Consider the following 23,211-nt stretch of genomic DNA (forward strand, 5'->3'; position numbering starts at 1 on the left):
TTTATTTGCTGTTGTTAAATTGCTTATTCTTTGAACAGGTACTCGTGTTTAGTCTTTATTTGCAAACTTGGGATAGTTCAGGACTTAGGCGATATATATAATTATATAAGCAGGGGGAACTGAAGTTGTAAAAAAATTCATATGAGATGGAAGAATCTGAAAGTTTCCTCTTCAGTAATTATTCCTACAGAAAGAAACATGATGAACCTTTTTTTAGGTAGGTTCAACCAAATTGTTTTCGGTAAGTGAAATCTGAGAACGTCCTGGCAGAGCAAATATTTCTCTAATAGCAAAACAGGGGTCCACTTCCATGATGTATAACTCAGTTGAGGAGCTTTTTATAAAGGGCAATGTCAAAATATGTCAAGAAGAAGAAAAACAAGCCTTCAACACAGAATCAAGGTGAAAGAAAATAAGTTGAAGTTTTCCTCTGAGTAAAACACTAGATAAGGAATTATAAACATGTAAATTTTCTAATTCCCCTTCCACATTAAGATAGTGAATGCATTTCAGTGTGGTTATAAAATAGCGTACTGGAAGCAAAACCATGGTTTGTGTAGTTCTGGTATAACCTAGAAGTTTGCCAGTCATAACACTGGAAGAATTTTCTGGTAAAAGAGCTACTAGTGAAACTGTGTTTTCTGGTATAGCTTAAACTAACCTCTAAACATGAGCAAAACTATGGTTTTTTGCTAGTTCCAATCTAGCTGGGAAAAAAACCCAAACCAACCACCCTCATTTAAAATAAAGCAAAGAAAAAGCCACCAGGAGCAAATCAAAAATACCTTTTGCTTTTGTTTTAAAGGAAAAGGAAGAAGAATCAACAAATCAAAAATACCAGATCCCAAACAAAGTTGTTATGCTCGGAAAAATATTTAATGCAACTTTATCTAGATTTCGTTCATCCCTTTCCAGGCACTATGGTGACAGTAAAGGTGATCACAGCAATTATGTTAATGAGTATTAAGAAATTACTGCTTATGCTGTAGGAAGTGACTACTGTCCTGCATTTCAGCTCACCCTGACAGTAAAAAGGTTAGCTTAAACCACCTATTTAGATTCTAATTTGTGCTGACCGCTGCAGAAGTGGTTTAAACTCCTTCACTCAGCCAAAGCCAGCTGAGAGCAGGCATCTGGGCAGTTACTGTGAATCAGCTTGAGAAATACTATACCAATTGCTTGCAATTGTGCAAACATAAGTAAAAAACTGGACTCAGAATTAAAGAGAAGGTGGAATTACAGCCCGTTAAGGATAAAAGAAGTGAGAAATCAACATAAAGTTGCAGTTCTCCAGGGCAGGCGGGATGGCCTGTGAATGTCTCGCTTCTGACAGTGGTTTGTGACCATCAATTACACACTGATGTACGGAGCTCTTAGTACTGTCTTATCTATTGACTAAACACCCTTCTCCAAAGAAAATGAGCCATCAGTTTGAGAAATTTTCTTACTTATAGCTGTGTCAGCCTGCTTAAACTGACCTTTAGAGGATTCGCATGAGAATAAAGGACATCTTATTATTCAGTGTGCATTTTTGTGAGGCCAAACCAGGAACTGCGGATCTTAGACAAAGCACAAGATTTCCTCTTACAGAATCTCTGAGGATTTGCAATTAATCATGCTCTTGAGTAGTTTATAATCTGACATCAGAAAACACTTGGGGGAAAATTAATCCCCGAGGCAAATTCATTTTTGTACAATTGGGTAAAATTTGGACCATTTGAGTATATTTCTACCAGACAACATAGAGTATGCATGCAGGGGTGGAGAGAATAATTTGGTAAAGAGAAGGGAAGCTGGTTGGTATTTTGTTTATGCAGAGAGTGAATTTGCTGTGTACATAGGCCATATAGTCTTAAAATGTGGGTTGTTATGACAATGTTTTTAACATTGTACTTGGCACTGTTGAGGCCCCACCTCAAGTACTGTGTCCAGTTTTGGGCCCCTTACCACAAAAAAGACATTGAGGTGCTGGAGCGGGTCCAGAGAAGGGCAACGAAGCTGGTGAGGGGTCTGGAGAACAAGTCTTATGAGGAGAGGCTGAGGGAGCTGGGATTGTTGAGCCTGGAGAAAAGGAGGCTGAGGGGAGACCTTATTGCTCTCTACAACTACCTGAAAGGAGGTTGTAGAGAGGCGGGGGTCGGTCTCTTCTCCCAAATCACAAGCAACATGACAAGAGGAAACGGCCTCAAGTTGCGCCAGGGGAGGTTCGGGTTGGATATTAGGAAAAATTTTTACACTGAGAGGGTTATCAAGCATTGCAATGGGCTGCCCAGGGAAGTGGTTGAGGCACCATCCCTGGAGGTGTTCGAAAGACGGATTGACATAGTGCTTAGTGACATGGTTTAGTGATGGTTTTTTATCAGTTAGGTTGATGGTTGGACTAGATTATTTTAAAGGTCCCTTCCAACCTAGACAATTCTATTATTCTATGACTCTATCAAAACAAATTAGTATTTCAAAGTAATTTTCAAAGTTTAGTGTGCCAAGTCATAATATCTGCATAGGGAAAATTAATACCATGTATTCCCAGTTTTCATAAAGGCAAGGTTGAAGCATGGAACAGTTCATGAACACGCTCCATGTTCTTGGGAGGAGGATTCGGGGTTCTAGACTCCCACTACAGCACTTGAATAAAGCATGGTAGGATGTAAAGGGGAAAAAAAAAGAGACTGTATCAGTAGGGATTGTTACATATAGTGCCTGACACCCTGTGGAATTATAAAAAACTAGTTCTTCATGCAGAGTGACCTCCTGAAAAAAATGACTTTGGCTTACTGAAGATACAAGGATATCCCTCTGCCTGTGTGATTTTGCATATCTATCTGCAGAAAAAAAGTCTCTTTGGTTTGATTTTGACTAATGGCAGTAAGCCACGTGAATCTTGGAATGATGACAAGACCGTAATATGAAGTGATCAGGGAACGTTCAAGAATTACATCCTAAATAGCATCAACTTGATTTTGATTTCAAAGTAAATAAGTGGCAAGTGGGAAGGAAGAGAAGGAAACAGGGAAGATAAGACTTCCCATAGGCTATGTTTCCAGCCCCAATTTCCTCTAGAACCTGTTATACAAAAATAAGATTTTTTTTTTCAGGTACTTGCAATTTTCAGAACCTTACATTGAAAACGGGGTACCTGACAATTGACACTGTTAATTTTCTTATTTGCCCTAAAACTAGGCAAGGAAAAAAAAAAAATGGGGAATTGTATAGGAAAGGAAGAGCAAAACAAGGTAATTACAGCATTGTTTCAGTATCTACACTTAGGGCATGTACAGTACACCAGCCTTCTTTCCATGGGCAAAGGAATTCACTGTCTGTTATTATTGTAATGAGTAGTAATGAATAATGATAAGACTATGGGAGTCTTCTCTCTGTACAGTACCATTACAGGCATGAGTGGATAAACAGATTTTGATTGAGATAGTCCCTAGTAAATCAGGGCTGAGGTTTTTTCTATGCCATTTGAAATAGCTTCTGAGTCTATTTTTATCCTCACCCCATCATTTTGCAGTTTCTTATCTTCCATACTTATTACCTTAGCGATTTCGAAATCCAGGAGACTGCTAACTACTTGTGTGTCAGAAACTGTTTCAAGGACCTTCAAATTTACCAGTGGAAGATGGAAAGGAACGAGCAAGATTTTGTCTGACTTCACACTTCAGTTTCACCAGCCACCTGTATACTAATAGGAAAACTTATGCCATTACTAAAGGAGAGAATGTTCTTGAAAACTTTGTCAGTTAAAAACCCATCACAGGAAGTGCAACTTGCTCTCAGTTGCAGATTTGAGGTGACTCACATTTTCTGAAATGGGTGCTTCTGGGAGAGGAGTATCTGGATATTGTCCTTCCTAAAAATGACACCTGGTTCACAGGACAAAATTCAAAGCGAACAAGAGATTCTGGTTGCAACATATAGGGTGATGAACCCAGAGGAAAACAGAGGCCCTCTCTATTTCTTGCAAATGTAAGATGTGAGGTAGGTGCTATGCCATGTGTGTGTGTACAGTACAGATTTGTCCTTTAACGGTAATTCTTCCCACCTTGCTACTAGGGCACAGAAGTAATGTTCTCCCTGTCACATAAGCCAGGAGACCAATGCAAAACACAGCCCAGAAAGCCAGGGCTATGCTGAGTTTGGCAGACGTTCAGTATACTTAACTGAGAAAAAAAATGAGTAAGGACTTGAGAGCAAGGAAAACTGTAAAAAAGAACCCCAACATTCAGAAAATCTACCAATGCACTGACACTGCTCAAGCACAATTCAGCGCATGTCTCTCAGCTTTAGGTCTGTTTTGAATGTGGAACTTTGAGGCTGTGATAGTTTCTGCTTCTGATGATACATTCTCTTAAATACAAAGGTTTCATCAGCAGAATCACATCTCTGAACATGATGAGTCAGCTCAAAACTGCAATTCAACCTCTACTGCTATTTCTGAGGTAATTCAAATGCAGTCTGATGATACTCAAAAGAAGAAAAAGACATTGATGAGCTGATTATTAGATTTCTTGGGATATCCATGCATTCAAAAGAAGTAGACTTTCTAAAAAACTTAGAGCATGATTCATCTAACCAAATGTAGAAGTCAGTAATGCACTCTAGAGCTAACCTAGTCATCTAGATTTCTTTTACAGTAAGAAAAGAGAAATAAACTCCTTTAAGTCACTGCCATCTCACCTGAAATAGATATGTAAAGCAGATGACCAAACAATACCAATTTCTTCCTGTAATGGCTCCATCGTAAGTGACTAAAATTAAGCAGCATCAATCTTGCCCTTTCTCACCAAATACCTAAAAGAGGTGAATAGTAATTGAGGTTTTGAGGTTTTCCAGACACTGGAGCTGAGGATCACCAGCTGCTGGGCTCTGAAACGCTGTCCCTTGTGTAGACTGTGCCTGTCTATAGCTGGTTTCTCCCAGCATCACACCTCTGTCATGATCAACCCACAGGTTCAGAGGGACCATTTCCACACCAGGACAGTAAAGTAAGTAGGTCACACAAGAAGACCATCCTGAACACTGTCTACATATACATCATTTACTAACTGACAATTTGTTTAAATACCAGCATAGATAATTAACCTAAGGATATTATGTCAGCCTCGCCTCTGTGCCTGGGAAGATCATGGAGCAGATCCTTCTGGACGCCATGCTTGGGCACATGGAGGACAGGGGGATGATTCAGGACAGCCATCATGGCTTTACTAGGGACAGGTCCTGCCTGACTAACCTAGTGGCCTTCTATGATGGAGTGACTATGTCACTAGATAAGGGACGATCTATGGATGTGATCTATCTGGACTTCTGTAAGGCCTTTGACACAGTCCCCCATGACATCCTGCTCGCCAGACTAGAGAGATACGGATTTGATGGGTGGATGGTTCAGTGGATAAGGAATTGGCTGGATGGTCACATCCAGAGGGTAGTACTCAATGGCTTTAAGTCCAGACGGAGAGCAGTGACAAGTGGTGTCCCTCAAGGGTCTGTGCTGGGACCGGTACTGTTCAACATTTTTATCAACGATATAGACAGAGGGATGGAGTCCACCATCAGCAAGTTTGTGGGCAGCGCCAAGTTGTGTGGTCTTGTCTATACACCAGAGGGACGGGATGTCATCCAGAGGGACCTGGACAGGCTGGAAAGGTGGGCTCAAGTAAACCTCATGAGGTTCAACAAGAGCAAGTGCAGAGTTATGCACCTGGGCCGGAACAATCCTTGCTATCAATACAGACTAGGGGATGAGGCACTAGAAAGCAGCCCTGAGGAAAGGAACTTGGGGGTGCTGATGGACGAGAAGCTGGACATGAGCAGGCAATGTGCACTTGCAGCCCAGAAGGCCAATCACATCCTGGGCTGCATCAAGAGATGTGTTGCCAGCAGATCCAGAGAGGTGCTTCTGCCACTCTGCTCTGGTGAGACCTCACCTGGAGTACTGTGTGCAGGTCTGGAGCCCTCAATATATGAAGGACATGGACCTGATAGAGAGGGTCCAGAGGAGGGCCACGAAAATGATCAGGGGGTTGGAGCACCTCTGCTACGAGGACAGGCTGAGGGAGCTGTGGTTGTTCAGCCTGGAGAAGAGGAGGCTCCGGGGAGACCTAATAGCGACCTTCCAGTACCTGAGGGGGGCCTACAGGAAGGCTGGGGAGGGTCTGTTTACAAAGGCCGGCAATGACAGAACAAGGGGTAATGGCCTTAAACTGGAAAAAAGCAGATTTAGATTAGACATTAGGAATAAGTTCCTTACCATGAGGGTGGTGGAGCACTGGAATAGGTTGCCAAGGGAGGTGGTTGAGGCCCCTTCCCTGCAGACATTCAAGGTAAGGCTCGACGAGGCCCCGGGCAACCTGGTCTAGTTGGGGGTGTCCCCACTGACTGCGGGGAGGTCGGACTAGATGACCTTTGAAGGTCCCTTCTGTCCCAGATGATTCTATGATTCTATGACCATATTTTTGTGCCTGGGGGATGTAGTTTACATAGAAAGCTTTCCCCAGCACCTATTGTAATTTTGTGCTCCCTACAATCTGGGGCAACTCTGGGATGGGAGTGAGGAAAAGGTTGCAGCCTTTATATATAACTACACATAGACACAAGGTATTAAACAACTAAGAGTCTTTCCAAATCCCCTCGAGTTAAAAAAACAAACCACAACATTAGTGTCAGCGGGGATTGTGATATATACAAACACTGTGCAGAATGGAGGGGTGGGGGGAGCTACCAGTCACTACTCATTGAGATCAAAGACTGGGCAAACCTTGCCTCTCAGCCACAGAATAGTCTGACAAGCACAAATAGGGCTTATTCTTTTAATTTAACTTTATCAAAACATAAGGAAACATCTCCCTTTTCCTCTCATTTTCCTGTTCTCTCTTGATCTTCCTATCACCTTGAGCACATCACCCTAAAGCCATTCAGTTTTATCTAAGGCAGCACAGTTTCTAGATGGAATTAGGATGATCACTGAACGTGTGGAAATGACTTGGTAAGCATTATATTTTTCAAAATGTCATTTCATTTTTTTAAGGGGTGAGGAGAAGGGAAATAATGGTCTTTTTTATGTCTTTCTCATATTCTCTAGATAAGCATATCCATTCTTTTTATAACATCTGCTTACATGATTTCTACATGGTTTTGCATATAATAAAATATTCTAATAGAGGTCCTTCATTTCCTGATTAAAATAAATAAGGATGGACATGCTCCTTGAAAAGCTGTGAAATAATTGAAAAAGGGTTGTTTAGAATAGTGCTTAACATCCAAAACTCCCTCATATAGCCTTGCAAAAGTCAACTGATTATTTCTGAGTGATGTATGCTGTACTGTTAGTCTAATTGCTAGCAGTGGCATTGCTCAGCCATAAAGAAGTTCACTGCATCAACAAAATTTAATTGGGGCATCTCAATATACTGGCATTTTCTTGCAGAGCTAGTTAAAATGAATTCAGAAACTGCTATGCACAAGGATTGAAGTGTACTTTCTTCACTTGAATCAGAGAAATTCACAGAAAAGCTCATTTTACAACAGCACACTGTGATTCTGCTTTCTGCTCTTTACTCCAGCAGTCATTAGCTGGAAAAAAAAAAAAAAAAAAAGAAGAAGAAAAAGAAGTCTGATTTACTTTCTCATATGACACTTTAGAACTATTTAACTGACCAGACCATTGGTTTTACTCTAATGCAAAATTTAGAAAAGAAAGAAACAACAAACAAAAAGAAAAAAATGTTATAACTATTTTGTCCAAACTTAATTTCATTAGGTACCAGAATTAATCAGTCTGGCATTGTTGATGACATCTGTGTTAATAAGCTGTTGTTTTCCTAATGTACAGAAGTGCTTTTAAAAAAAATATTAAAAAAAAAAGAATAATTTTATATTAAAGGCTAAAACTTCAACAATGCAAAGCACTAAAAATGTTCTATTTTTATTACTCACATCCTCCCCAGAAGGCAGATTCATTAAGATAAGGGAGAAGCCTGAAATATCCACTGACATTAAAGTGATCAACAGGCAAAAAAGTAAATAGTAATGTTTAAAAAGGAGAAAATCTAATTCTTTCTCTGTGAGTCTGGGAGAAAATGAGTACACCACAGTTTAAATGGATAATAGGGCATGTTTCAGAAGTGCTGTATGAAAACATTTGTTGAAATGCTGAACTTTACCTTCTCTCATTAAGTTGATTCATTGAGTAGGTAACAAGGGAATAACTGGCAAGTGCTGACTGCTGTGCAACCCTCCACACTGTACACATCGATCATTCAAAACTTTGAAGAAAACATGCTCACCCAGCCTTGCCTTTTAGACCTCATCTCTCTTTCCTCCCACTGTCACGTTAAAACTATTTTTTGTGCCATTACAGTTTAGGAAAGCCACTGCCTCTTCCCAGAACTATTTCAAGTGGAGACTTGCTACAAATAGAGCAAGAGAGAGATTATAGAATCATGGAATGGTTTGGGTTAGAAGTAGCCTTTAAAGATCATCTAGTCTGCCCATGCCCTGGCATGGATGGGGACATCTTTCACTACATCAGATTGTTCAAAGCTCTGTCCAACCTGACCTTGAACACAATGATGGGGCATCCACAACTTCTCTGAGCAACGTGTTCCACTGTTTCATCACCCTCATAATGAAGAATTTCTTCCTTATATTCAATCTAAATCTACCCTCTTTCAGGTTAAAATCATTGCCCCTTGTCCTGTCACTACTGACTTTGGTAAAAAGTCTTTATCCATCTTATAAGCCCTTTTTGTATATTGAAATGCTGCAATAAGGTCTCCCCAGAGCCTTCTCTTCTCCAGGCTGAACAAACCCAACTCTCTCAGGAGAGTTCAAGGAGAGCTGTTCCATCACTCTGACCATTTTTGTGGCCCTCCTCTGGACCCACTCCAACAGGTCCATGTCTTTCTTGTGTTGAGGACCGCAAAACCGGATGAAACACCCCATGCAGGATCTCTCAAAAGCAGAGTAGAAGGGCAGAATCAACTCTCCCAACCTGCTGGCCACGCTTCTTTTGATGCAGTTGGCTTTCTGGGTTGTGAGCACACATTGTCAGCTCATGTCCAATTTTTCATCCACCAGTATCCCCAAGTCCTTCTCTGCAGGACTGCTCTCAATCCATTCATCACCCAGCCTGTACTGATACTGGTGACTGCGCTGACCCAGATGCAAAGTCCTGCACCTGGGTCAGCACAATCACCAGTATCAGTACAGATTGGGTGGTGAACGGATTGAGAGCAGGTTCTTGAAGGGACATCAATATCATTGGACACAATAAAAATAGTCTCCTGGGCTCTGAGACTCCCAAACACTTCAAAAGAACTTCCTCATCTAAAAATTCTCCCAAGTGGAGTGCAAATCAGGCCGTAATCTGCTTAGTATAACTATTTCTCAAATGGACTTATTTCAGAAATGGATACTTGGTGCAGATTAATCAAAAATAAAGGTGATGCCTTTTCGCTTGAGCGGGATGAGTTGAGGGTCAGGGGACTATTGATTGTTCTGAATAATACACTGCACTTCCACAGCTGGGAAATGGCAACTCAAAATGAAAGGGTCCTATTCTGCCCTGCTTTTGTGGGCACAATTCCCCACTGAAATCAGTGTCTCAGAGAAAAAAGAGAATCAATGGTCCCAGGCATTAGTGAAGGTCGGAGTGCAAGACATAGAGGGCAAATCATTGGCCATTGTAAATCATGGCCACTCTCTTAACTCAGCAGATCTATTGCACTTTAGTCAGGGATTTGACCCTGAGAGCAATCTGTATTTTTCCTTCATTTCTATTGTTTCCTTATATGATTTTGATTGTTCTTTGGTTTTACAACTGCTATTATTCAAAATAGTCCATGTTCTGTTAATTTCTCATTTTCACAAATACTTAGAGAACAAAGGTTTGATATTTTCTATGCATTTAAAATAATCTTTTTATGCTGCATAGGTATATATTTCCTACTCTTCACTGTCAAAGAATATCTCTGATCTAGAAAGATCCTGGGAACCTAAAGGAAGGTATGAGTACCATAATTTCATATTGAAATGAGGAGGATAGCCAGCATCCTGTAGGTATGCATTTCATTTCTTTATTCCTCTTGGATTTTTCTTTTTCTTCTTTTTGTATTTACTTCCTTTTTTTTTTTTTTTTAAATTTCATACTCTTTATATCCTAAGAAATTTAATATTTACCTGAATTCTGCTATCCTAAATTCAGCAAGTTCTCTACACTGAGAAAAATCATCTCTTTTTTTCTCTTTGATATCACAGATGCAAAGTATTCCTTAATATTTCTCCAAGGAGGAAAACTCTTCAAGGAGGAAAATATAGCTCTTAAATAAATATACTTAAGTACTTTTTTTTTTTTTTTTAAGTATGAACTTACAAACATATCCTAGGCCTGAAATTAAAGTGTAAGTGTAAGGAAAAAAGAAATTCCATTTGATATGTTCACCCCAAATTTACAGAATCGGAAAACTGGGATAGTTCAGAAAAACTTAATTGCTAATTAAAGATTAACTTCTGGAGCAAGACAGTTTGTTAGGTGATTCTAGTGCTGTTTTTTAACATGAAGAATGAAGGAAGCCTCCATTAGATATTTCTCAGAAACAAATCCAAATTCTGTAACTGCAGTATTCAAAGGGTTCTAAAAAGCCCGATTATTCGTCTCCCACTAAAAGACAGCCTATGGTCCCAAGTAATGCTTATAGTTGCCTTTGGAAATCTCAACAAAAACTCCCCTAGCTTCATTATCTATTACCCCTGTATAAGGAATTGGATAGAGAATGAAATACAAATAGATGTGGATGGATGAGAGTCTAATTTAATAACTACTCAATATAACTGACCACTGTCTGATGCATTGCTACATAATGTGCTATTGATTTGGGGAAAAAAGATTATATGATAGCTGGGAGCAAATGCCTGGCTCTCTTCCTCACAAGATTTATTGTTTTTGATAATGAGTAAATATATTTTATGCATGAAAAGCTACCAAGGCTTTTTCTAACCATCTTAATTTTCTGAGCTCCAAGGACAAGACCCCTTATAACTTCATGGACACTGAACATAAAATATCTACATGCACTTCAGTCAGCTAATGAAGGCTCCCCACGAAGTGCAAGTGACTGCAGCACACAGGAAAGGCTGACAGAGGATCCCTTCATATACTTACTTACTCATGGTACAGATTCTCTGATTTTCTATAAGTAGCCTAGAAGTTTTCAGATTTCCCTTTGACTCAGTATTCAACAAGACAATAAGTTTCTGACTAGGTTAGGTAGCAAGTACTTCTGGGTTAGGTATTCCTCGAAGGAAAATGTGCCCTGTCTCAGGGCTTGTGCCTGTTGGTTATGACTGGTATCTTTCATCAGTTCAGCCTTCTAAAGGCTGTCAGGACCAAAAAAATCTCACTTATAGCACTGAGGTACTCAGATTTAGAAATCTCATTTAACTCGGATTTAGAGGTCTGCCAAAACCCTTCATCTTTGCCTTCACTTTCATCATCCTATTTGAAGTTTTTCTCTCTATCTACACTGAAGATCATCTCAGGTAACTTCCTGAGCCACAATAAGCCTGAATACAGCATTGCTTCCAGCTCTTTAGGCAATTCTGCAATAGGATGGCTGTGAAGAAGCTCCTAGTTTACTGTTTTCCCTAAGAACCATTCCCCTTGGGATGGGTCCATCAGACAGAAGACTTTACCATTCTCTATTCCCTTATCCTTAAATTGCTGCTACCTGTTAGCTGATCTTCTTGTCCATCTAAGTAACATGGTTTTAGCTCCTTGGATTTGAAAGATACTGAGCTAATGCATTTGTCTGCCACAGCATTTGACTGGAAACATTTAGAAGCATATGTCACTGCATTAGCAGATTTCCATCACTGATTGCTGCATACTTTAGCTGGATTATGATGGGTGGGATGGAAAAAGAGCTGAGATTTATTCCCCATCCCCATGAAGTTCCATGCACCCATATGGAGCAGTACAACTATATCCTGAAATACACAGCTCAAAATTGTGTTAAAATTATTCCTGCAATAATTAGGGAAGTGTGCCCACTACTGGGAAAATGCAAAGATGCTTCAACTCTTATGCAGTGCTTTTCTTTGGAATACATCTTATCTTTTAGATGCATATGTATATATATGTAGATATATAGATCAATATAGAAATAAAGTAGACATAGATGTAGATGTAGATGTGCATATATACATTTAAGAGTGAGAATAGGCTGAGCCCCAAATTTCATAAAGCTCGATATCTTTTTAACATATTGTCACTTGTAATTCACTGAAATTAGAAAGAGGGTCCATAAAAACTGGGTAAAACAATCTGAGAGCCACTAGCAATTATTCTGGAAAGCTCATGGAGAACGAATGAAATGGCAAAAGAAAAAGAGAAAAAAATGGCTTTTTAAAAAGGGAGAATAGAAGAGGATGTAATAGTCACAGCTTAACAGTATAACTTGAATTCCTAGAAAAATGCTGAAAAAATAAACAATCTGTAAGCATCAAGAAGATAATAAAGTACTGAGCAGCAGCTCCACACAAAGCAGTCAAAACCCATTTTATTTCCTTCTGCCAAGGAATAGCAGATTGAGTGAATACAGACAAAGAGTTAATATTCTGTCCCAACTTTAGTAAAGGTTTTTCCACTGTTTCAGATTGATGTTCTGAGGTAATATCTGGGGAAATATGGACACATAAATATACTAGGAAAATTAAAAGCTAGTTGGATATGGTAATCACAAAGTAATTCTCAGCTACTTACCATCAAAATGGAAAGATACAATAGGATAATTAGGGGTCTGCAACCAGAAATATTAAATATTTTCATTGTGGCTTGGATGACAATACCAATTTGGGGAGGACTATGCCGACAGGACTAGCGTCCATGGTGATCTTGAGATGTTGGAGGTATGATCTAAGTCAAATGGGGGACAATTCAATGTCAATAGACACAAAGTTCTACACTTAACTAAAAATAATGACCTCCACAAGCATGGGATGATGCTTAACCCACATGGCAGTGCCTTGATGAATAGGCATCAACAGTGCTACCTTGTTGTAAAATCAAGTAAGCATTATAAAAGAATATAAGAAATATCTTCTGAAAGACATATGATGTAATCTTTCCAATCTATTTATCATTCACCTCCCAACTAGAGTAGTACATCTATTTTGGGACACTGGTCTCTGAGAAAGATATGGGCAAGGAAAGCAAGGAGAACACTCTGAAGTCTAGAAAATACAATCTGCAGGGAAAAATTAAAAGACTGGGGGTGGTTTCAGCTGAAGAATACAAGACTGGAGGGACAAATGATACAGTATTCATCAGCTGCAGAGCAACAAAGATGAAAGAAAATGACTGTGAATCGTTTATTGTTTAAGAGGCTAAAATTATCAAAAAATATTTAAGGTATTCTTGGGAAAAACTTGGCTAGTGGAACAGAATCCTTAGGATGGGAAGATGGAAGCTGGTTTTGAAATCTCCTTTTCAGAAGGTTTTTAAAAGCAGGTTGGACAAGTATCTGTCAAGCTTATCTATAGTTGGTTATTATTTGGGGTAAGGAAGTGAATTTGAGGACTGTTTTAGCCCTACTTTCTACTATTACTTTCTGTCCATTCCTTCCTAATAAAAGTAAAGAACAATTTTAATTCAATGTCTCTGTTTGCAGAATGGATTAAGTGTTGGGTGAAGAGAATGGTGTCATTTCACCTAAGTTTCCTTCGCATTTCTAGAACTGACTCACCACATGGTACTCAGAAGTAGTGTTATAGCACTTCTTATTTAGTTTCTGTCATTCTTTGAAGTTGATCCACCTCAGAAGGAATATGACTGGAATTACCCATCCTCAGTGACAACTTTGTGTTGCTTTGCATATATAAAAGTTCCAGGCAAACTGCAGCTTCTACTACCTGGAATAGGATGTCTGGTGAGCCCTTGTTTTTCTTGTAGGCAAGAAGTCACCAACAAGGTGCTTATTGGTGTCTGTCAGCTTGCAATATGCAGTTCTTTGGAATACAGGATTTTTCTTCAGTGAGTTCATTACAGCTGTCTTACTCAGAAAAGAAAAATAATACCTGTTTCTTCTACATACAAGACTATTGCCTTCTCTCCTGCCCCCGCAGTGTCTTTCAAAACCAAAACATACACTATTGGTACCTCTTCAAACTCAACCCAAACTCTAGTTGAAACAGTTTTGCCACTATTTGTACTGGGTTTTGGAACACAAAACATGAAGTCAATCAGTTGCTGCAAAACTCTAATACAACACTGATTATTTCGGATCTTGTGTCAAGTTTTGTTCCACGTACCAAACCATTTGGTTATTTTTATTGTTTAAGATATGTGCAGTTTGAACTTCTTTTCAAACCAATAGCATCCTCATGAAACCCTGCAGGAATTATTCAAAATAATTTCCATTAGTCACCAATTTATGAGATCTAAGAATCATTATTAATCTGAGTGTAGTAAACATTTTATAAGGATGATGTTTTCCAGATGATGCATGCTCTGACAGTTCTAACTGCATAATGGTTTTTGCAAACTGAGGGAGATTTCTAATTTTGTATGAATGAAAATCAATATATATTTCTCTGAATTTAATGTTTATAATGGTTATATTTCTCACAAGCATTTTGTCAAATATTGCTCTGGGTCAGTCTGAATGACTTCCTAATGTAAGACAAACACTGGAATGCTCCCTATGAAAACTGATTCATTTCATCCAGCACATTATCACAGGCAGAATTATCATGATAAGTGTGATTAGGCCAGTGAAAGTTGCATTTATTTATTTCCCTTGCATATGGTAGTCCTGCATCAGCAGAAATATCTATTGAATTCAGGCCACAGGTATCCACCCACAGGTATGCTCTGTCAAGTGGCTCAGATGCTGACGGAGGGGTAGAAACCGATGTGGTTCTCAGAAGCATCAGATCCATCACGTGCAGATGCCACAGATTCTGTAGTCAAGAGTACCTTTACAGGCACAGTATCCGCAGCTCCAGCTCAGGACCGTGGTGAAGATGTTCACGTGATCATGTCAGCATTCTTAGATAGTCCTTTACTACCTCTTTAGGTGGCAAGGAGATCTGAGGCTAGACCATCTCAGTGAATCATTTAAACATTCTTTTAATAAAAACTGAAGCTAAATGCTATGGTACACCTGCTGTTGCTCCAGACACAATTACCAGTAAAGTAGATCCATTGGAGCTATAATATAATTTTAAGTAATTGACTGCTGAAAACAGGATCAGCCCAAGATGCTGTGGGCCCCTGCTCATGTGCTGAATGTGTTCCATAAGGACAGGCAGCAAAACTGAACAAAAAGACTTTTTTTTGTCTCTTGGGATTTCACTTGTATCTTTCTGTGGCCTCTATCTTCACTTGTTTGAACCCCTCTGGAGCTGTCTCTCATCTGCTGTAATGTTTCCACTTACCTCTGTCTTACCAAAGCTGTAGCTTTGGTACAGAAGAGATATAATAGTCAGGGTATAAGAAAGCTAGGATTGCAGGGACACTGGATACAGCAATAAAAGGCAAGAGAAAAAAAAAAATGGCTAGACAAGCTCTGAGTCTTAGAATCCCATTATCACCCTAAAGCTGTTATCTACATTTCTCTGCATCTCATTGTATCTCATCCAATGGCATCTTAAGTATTCTGCCTCATCTAGGTAACACTTGGGCTACTGACAAAAGACTTCTTTTTCATTGGTGATCTACCTCATTTAAAACACCTCTTATTCCTTCCCTGGCTCAGCTCAACACCCATAGCATCTTTTATACTTCCATTTTGTCAGCACTTGGACTTCTTCACTCCGACTGCTTCAGACACTGTGGAGATGTGCTAAACACCTGTTCATAAGTGTAGCAATACACACACAACCACTAATTATGTATCACATTATTGTTTAGCTATGTATTTACCTATATCTGCATTTGTTTGTCTTCACTGCAGAGAAGTGGTTATCATTCAGAGGGATGATCAGAGGGATGGAGCACCTCTCCTATGAAGACAGACTGAGAGCTGGGGTTGTTCAGCCTGGAGAAGAGAAGGCTCCGGGGAGACCTCATAGCAGCCTTCCAATATCTGAAGGGAGCCTACAGGAGAGCCGGAGAGGGACTCTTTGTCAGGAAGTGTAGTGACAGGACAAGGGGTAACGGTTTTAAATTGGAAGAGGGAAGATTTAGATTAGATACCAGAAAGAAATTCTTTCCTGTGAGGGTGGTGAAGCACTGGAACAGGTTGCCCAGGGAAGCTGTGGATGCCCCATCCCTGGAAGTGTTCAAGGCCAGGCTGGATCGGGCTTTGAGCAACCTGCTCTAGTGGAGGTGTCCCTGCCCATGGCAGGGGGGTTGGAACTCGATGATCTTTAAGGTCCCTTCCAACTCTAACCATTCTATGATTCTATGATTTTCATGTGGTAAACAAAACCAATGTATTCTGCCAAATCACTTGAAGTAACAAATAAAGCACTGATAACAAATCCTTGCTGCTTGAAATTGCCTGCATATGACTATTTTGCAAATAACTTACCAAATCTGGTGATGCAACTGCAAAGCCACATAATCTGCAACTAGATCAGGTTAACTGCGCTGCTGTCCTCATTGTCCAAACGACATTTCCCCATACTGGGAAACAGATTTTAAAAGCCCAGGAGACAGAACTAGAATGATTTTTCTGAGCTATCTTTCACTTTAGTCTAAAAAGGAAGGAGAAGCTGAAGAAGAGTAGATTCACTATTTCTTTAACAGCAGAAGAGACCATATTGGAGTGTGGTTATTTTTCAGAAGGGAAACCTTCTGAAAATTATTTCAGGGTCAAACAGTATTTTATGGACCTAGAGGGAACACTGAGCAGAGAAATCCTTGTCACTCAACAGATAACAGACTATGAAAATCACATTATACATCCACTTGTTATCTTTAATTGAGAATTTGTTTTACTGGAGTTAGTGAAGAGAAGAAGCAGAACTCCACAATATGAAGGTGTGCTAATCCCTCGGGTGATACAGTTAAATCTTTTCAAAAACAGAAATGCCATGAGTAAATGGGAAACTAACCGACATCAAGGAACCATTTGTGTTGCATACTGAGTTTGTATGCCTTTGTCTGAAACCAAGATTTTCCTCATGAGGCAGAATAACTTGACTATTTGAGTTTTCTTTTTCCGTCAATTTGGGCACAAGCTAAGAAGTGCAGCCGTCCTCATTCCAGGCCTTTGTTCTACGTGAAGTCCTCTCTTGCTTACTTGCACGTTTCATTTTGTATGTACAAGGAAAAACAGAACATAAACATTCCACTGACAGTTGTAAGTTATGTCAAAATTTTTATATATTTTTCTATTATGCCATGAATATGTATTTGTTTATGTAAATGTATACAATATCTCCCCAAAGTTTTAGGAGATATACAACAATTACAAGTCAGAATATAAATACATCTGAAAAAAGACAGAAAATAACTACTCTTCTGGGCTATACATCCACAGTAATCACTCTGAGAGAATCATAAAAATTACTTCACTCAATATATTTAGGCTAAAACCAGCTCTCTCCATTTACAACAAAACAAGACACTCCAAACATTTCCTTCAGAATTTCTATTGTAGTACTAACGTTATCAAATGCCATAATCGTGACCTGGACAATCTTTTAGAAGTGCTCAGGAGTTTCAGGGTCATAGCACACCTGCTTAGATTTTTTGATCTCTCATCAGTGGGTCCCTAATTAGGAATTATGTCAGCAGACTAAGATTTCCACATCTTTAAAAAAGAGCAAAAAAACCTCAGGAACAGACACTGAAGAGAGACTGAGTATGGGTATTTTTCCTCTCTCCACATCAGCGCCCAAGTAGATATCTTGTTTTCTTTCTCTCTCCTTCTTGGCTCCTCTCCATGGAATAACAAAATTGCCCTTTGGCATGTGATCAGACACACCAGGATGATCTTTATCTTCATGTTCTCATATAGACACAGTTTATAAAAATGTGTTCAGTGGTTGAGTCACAATTGGAAGATGTGCTTGAGCTATCTAAATGATTTAGGCCTCAGAAAACCAAGAGACAAAGTAACTTTACAATGACTGGACTCTAATCTCTGTGCTTGGTTTTTATCCTCCTGCAGCAGCCTATGGCACTTCCCCACAGAGGGACACGAGAGGATACCAACATTGCAATATGCTCTGTAAAGAAGACCACAAAACTAGCTTAGACTGCTAAAATATCCTCTTTTTTTTAAAAATAAATCTTGAAAAAGTTAGCGTTCCCTATATTATAATCCATGACAATTAACCTAGACACAGGGTGTATTTCCAATTGTAAGGTAATGTAGCATTCCTTCAAAGAGGTGTCAAAAACAATCATAGGCTAATGAGATTTTACATGAACCACCTGCTGGTTGCTTTCAATTAGATAAAACACCTTTGCTGGAAGTGAGGAAAACCTTTTCATTATTTGCAAATGAGTTACACAACAGAAAGCGATAACAGGAAAAGAAATGAGAAACTAATAGAACAGTATGAGCTTTCCAGCTCTACTCCCATCCCCATAATTCCTCTCTGGAAGAAAAGAAAAAAAGAAACACTAATGATGGCAATACTGAGTGTCCAAAGCCACTAAGGAATAACACAGAGGAAAGCTGCATGAATAACTGAAATGTCAGTTCACTGGCACCCCTAGAAAAATGTTAAAATAGATTGCTTTGGGTCAGATCAAGCATTTTGTTCAATTCAAGATGAAAAGTTTCATTTTACATTTCAGTTGTCATTTTTTCAGAAGAAAAATAGAGGGATTTTTTTTAAAAAAGTAAAAGAATATTTTAAATCATATAGTTATTGTGTTTAAAATATTTTAGTTACTTTAGATTTCAGAATATCTCTTCAGGGGAAGGAGGTGATCAAGAAAAAGAGTTTGACAAAACCTAATATAAATTTGCCAAATGTCATGGTCTAGCCAGATCTACATTTTATACATTTGTTTACTCAAGAAACCTTGGGCCAAAAGAATCTCTTCTGTCCCACTGAGATCTGACTTTCCAGTATAAGACCAGAAATCACTTTGGATAAGTCTAAGTTTAGAGCAAGGCTGATGTAAAACAGAAGGTATAGCATCCAACACAGAACGCTTTGAATGGAGAAGGGGGAGCATGGAGCAGAAGAACAGCAGATTCCTTCTCTTTTATGTCTGTTTTATAGGCCCTTCATACTCGCAAGTTCCAGATAAAAAAATGAGACAGCACAGAACTAAAAGGCTTGCACTCATTACATTTCCACGCACCTCATATCAAAGTGTAATGGACATCAGCAAGAGAATTTGTAAGACTATTTGTATGGACATAAGACTTTCAGATGGGCAAGAAACCTTCAAGTTAGATTATTTTTTTTCTCACATGATGCTTAAAGTTTCATTTGTAATATTACAGCACTAGACTTTTTTAAGCATTGTGGGGGATTTAAAGATCAGCCTATAGCACTATGGAAGATGCCTCCTGCAAACTGCTTTGGAAGCCGGTACTGTAGATGGGGATTTCCAGAGAGTTTGGTTATTGATACACTTCTATTGACTCTGTTAACAATATGATTTTGGGCAATGTGTCTCTTAAAAAGACTTCCTACACATTCCTCCTGCCATGTAAATCCTGGCCTTTATTTTGTTCCCCAACTCATCTTTTCACTATTGAAAAATATATCCATGGTTCTTGTTCTACATGAATAAGTGAGCTTTTAATAAATTAAATAAAAATAAAATCAGTGGATGCTACCCAGTTCTACAAAAGAGGCAGAATCCTTTCAGAAAAAGATAGAAACCAAAAAGTTAATACCTTCCCTGCTGGCTGACATTTGGGATGGGAAAGAAAAAATCAAAGTGGAAGGAAAAGCACAAACCGCATAACAATGAAAGAACTACCTTTCAAGAAAAAAAGCGAAAACAAATAAATAAATAAAGAGCACCTTTGCCTTCCTAGGTGTTTGTGATGAATTACCTTAGCTGAAGGAAGGTTTGAAGGGTCTCTGGATTCCACCAAAAACCAAAGACCCTTGCGGGGGTAGAAGCCTTATCCCCCCGAGATGTGGAAAAGTGCTTACAAAAGGATTCTTACTTCAGTCAACCGAAAAAAGGTCAGATCCATCGGTGATTGATAGAAGCTGAATGCACTGTCACACTTCTTGAAGTTTCAACAGCTGTATACCCTGAAGATATTATTCAAAAAGATGCATTTGGAACCTGAGTCACAGGCAGAATACAATTTGAGAATCTGCTGTGGCATTAAAAAAAAAGCTCACACTTTAGAGGGTTCATCATCCAGAACCATGGCTTTAATACAGACTGCTGTGGTAACCAGTCCTTGCCTGCAGAGTGTGACAGGGATGAGAGAGAGAAATAATGTATCATTTAGAGGCTGAAACACTGCATGGATTTCCAAGTTAATTCAAATAAGCCAAGCAGACCACACACAAAAAACTGTTTATGCAAAAGCAGGCTGAAAATCAGAAGATGACTAAACTTGCTTTTTCATAATGCATCATATGCAAAATAATTTTAAAATTAAGGAAATAAAGTTGTGGGTGAGTCTGATTTTTCAATATTTAAAAGCAATAAAAGATTAGTCTTAAATACAAGGCAGTAAGAGGGCTTACTTATCATCATTTGTGGTTGGTTAGTCAGTAAAGGTCACATTATGTCCCAAAGGCACAAATCTGCTCAGGGTCACACCAGTCTCAGATCAATCCACAGAGGAGACTGTGGTGCATTAAACCTCAGTTCCCCCTGCTTTGTAGGATAATCATTTTCTTCTGACTCAGCTCAGCAGCAAATAACCGACCTCTCCCTCCATGCCCCTTAGTTTCCCAGCCTGGCAAGAAGGCTGAGGCATCAGTGCTCCTGTGGCTATGATCCTCCTTTACTGTTGAGTCTCCCCTACAGCTGCCACTTTTGAAGTATATATTTTTTTTTAAAAAAAAAAAAAAAGGTGCCACTCACTGAACGAGCAGCTTGGTTTGGGCATAGACAGTTATGCCAAAACAACCCTTTATGCTCACATTAAACGTAGATCATTTGTAAAATAGAGTTTCTTCTGGGGAGGAAGAAAACTGCAACTTCTCCCCCTTGCCCTTTTTAGTCCATTCACGCCCACAGATAAAATTCAGAAAGTCAATTCAAATTTTACTCCCGCTTACACTTTTGCAGAGGTGCTTAATCCAAGCTGCAGTAGCCCTAAAGAAAAAAGAACAGTATTTTATTTGTGACAAGGCTGACCAACGTGTCTAGCTTTTAAATCTCATATTTAAGCTATTTCTACATGAAGTTTTCCTAATGAATCGTATTATTGGTGTGTTACCTTCCAGCACTGCCTACCACGACGCAAGCAGGTAGCGTATCCAGAGCTGCTACAGCAGACTGATTGAGAATCATTAGAGAGACAAAAGGGCAGATGACAGACATTAATGTGAGGAAAGGAAAAATTACCTCATGCCAGGCCCAGGAAGAGTTATAAATTAGTTGTTTCTAAATGGAAAAAGAGAAACCACTTGCAGAATGGAAGCCTACTGACACCTCTGTACTGACTGCCAGGAAGACTGGAACATCACTTTGCATCCTTGCTCCTACTGCAAGATAGTGCTTGCTGCTTTGCCTCTGGAAGACCATGATTTTGTCATGACTGGTCATTGTGGTGACATGTCATTGACATGCCACCACAACATCTGCAAAGAGTAATCTCCTACCCTCAAATTTTCATTCTTGGCTACATGGACTACATTTATCCCAAAAGTGCTGTGTGGCCTGGAGCACAATCACAACAGAAGTGATCTCTGGTGACAGATGGTCCAAGACTGGGATTAAGGAGAGACCAGGATCAGAATTCAGGTTCTTGCTCTGCAACCATGGCAGAGCAGAGCAAATTCAATGCTGGCATGAGAAGCTGGGGGAAAGGGAAATATTTCCTCTTTCTTGCCAGTGACTGAACCTACCATTCTGTGCTGCCTTGTTGAGGATAAGCCTAGTTCTGAGTTTATTGATTCAAAAAGAATGTGGCCTGTTACTCTCAAACATTAGTCTGTAAGACGTAGCGCTTGTCTTTGTCCACCAAAGGTTATTGCCATTGATGAGGATTTGTATGGCTTCTTTATTTTGTTGATCCTCTCCGATCTGTTGAATGAGATCTTATTGAAATATGTGTGTCATTATTTATGGGTTTTTTCTACATATTTCTAACCCATTAGCTGTTTATTTTACCTTGGTAGATCTTGATTCTTTCATTCTATATATCATCTGTGTTGTGCTTTTATCTGCCATGTTGTAGACTCAGAGCTGTAGGAAGATGCATATCAATCCTAAAATTTAGGCCTGAGTGGTATATATACAGATCAAGTTGGAAGATGCCAAATATATCCAAATGAATTGTCGGGTTTTTGTTTGGTTTGCACTTTTTTTTGACTAAATCATTAATATAATTTCATTGCAAAAATGCTGTCCTGGGTTATCTTTTGTATTGCAAACTACAGACAACATAATTGCATCATACAGGCAATTATACAATAAAACATATTGCATAATAGAGATAACTTAAAGTAGACAATATGGACAGCCTTTTCTATTCAAACTGTAGGCTACCACAGTTGCCATGCAAGGATCACTCATTCACCTTGAAAACATTTTTCAAGCAGTCCATTATGTTAAAAGTGGCAAAAGGTTCAATGGTAATCAAAGGAGTGAACAAACTTACAATGCTGGTTCCAAGGATGTAAACTTCTTGTTTGTCCTTCAGTAACAGCAATGAGAAGTGGTAATCCTGAAAGAATTTCATTTCCCACTTGGATCCAAAGATGACAATTGTTTTATACAACCAGCTATATTACAGTATGAGTTAATATTATAAACTATAACCCTGAAATTTCAAATCAAGTACTTGAAAGAGCAAAAGCTAGGAAAAGATATCCTTCTGGTGCATGTTACTGGAAACCATTTCCTTTGTATTCAGCATAGTAACACACTGAACGAGCCCACCAAACTCTGACACTTTAACTCTGATTACAAGTGTCTGTATGTATTAGACCTGTATTGTCAAGATCATTTCACGTGTCACTGAAATGCAGACACCGCTGAAGGAAAGCAAACACTTAACAAAGCAATATATTAGCTGTAAACAGGCAAGTGTGAGATTCCATTGAGCCAAAAACAAAAGGTGAGACCATGACCCTGAAGATGAAGCTCTGCTT

Source organism: Numenius arquata, chromosome 1, assembly GCF_964106895.1.
Source record: "Numenius arquata chromosome 1, bNumArq3.hap1.1, whole genome shotgun sequence".
Classification (NCBI taxonomy): Eukaryota; Metazoa; Chordata; class Aves; order Charadriiformes; family Scolopacidae; genus Numenius; species Numenius arquata.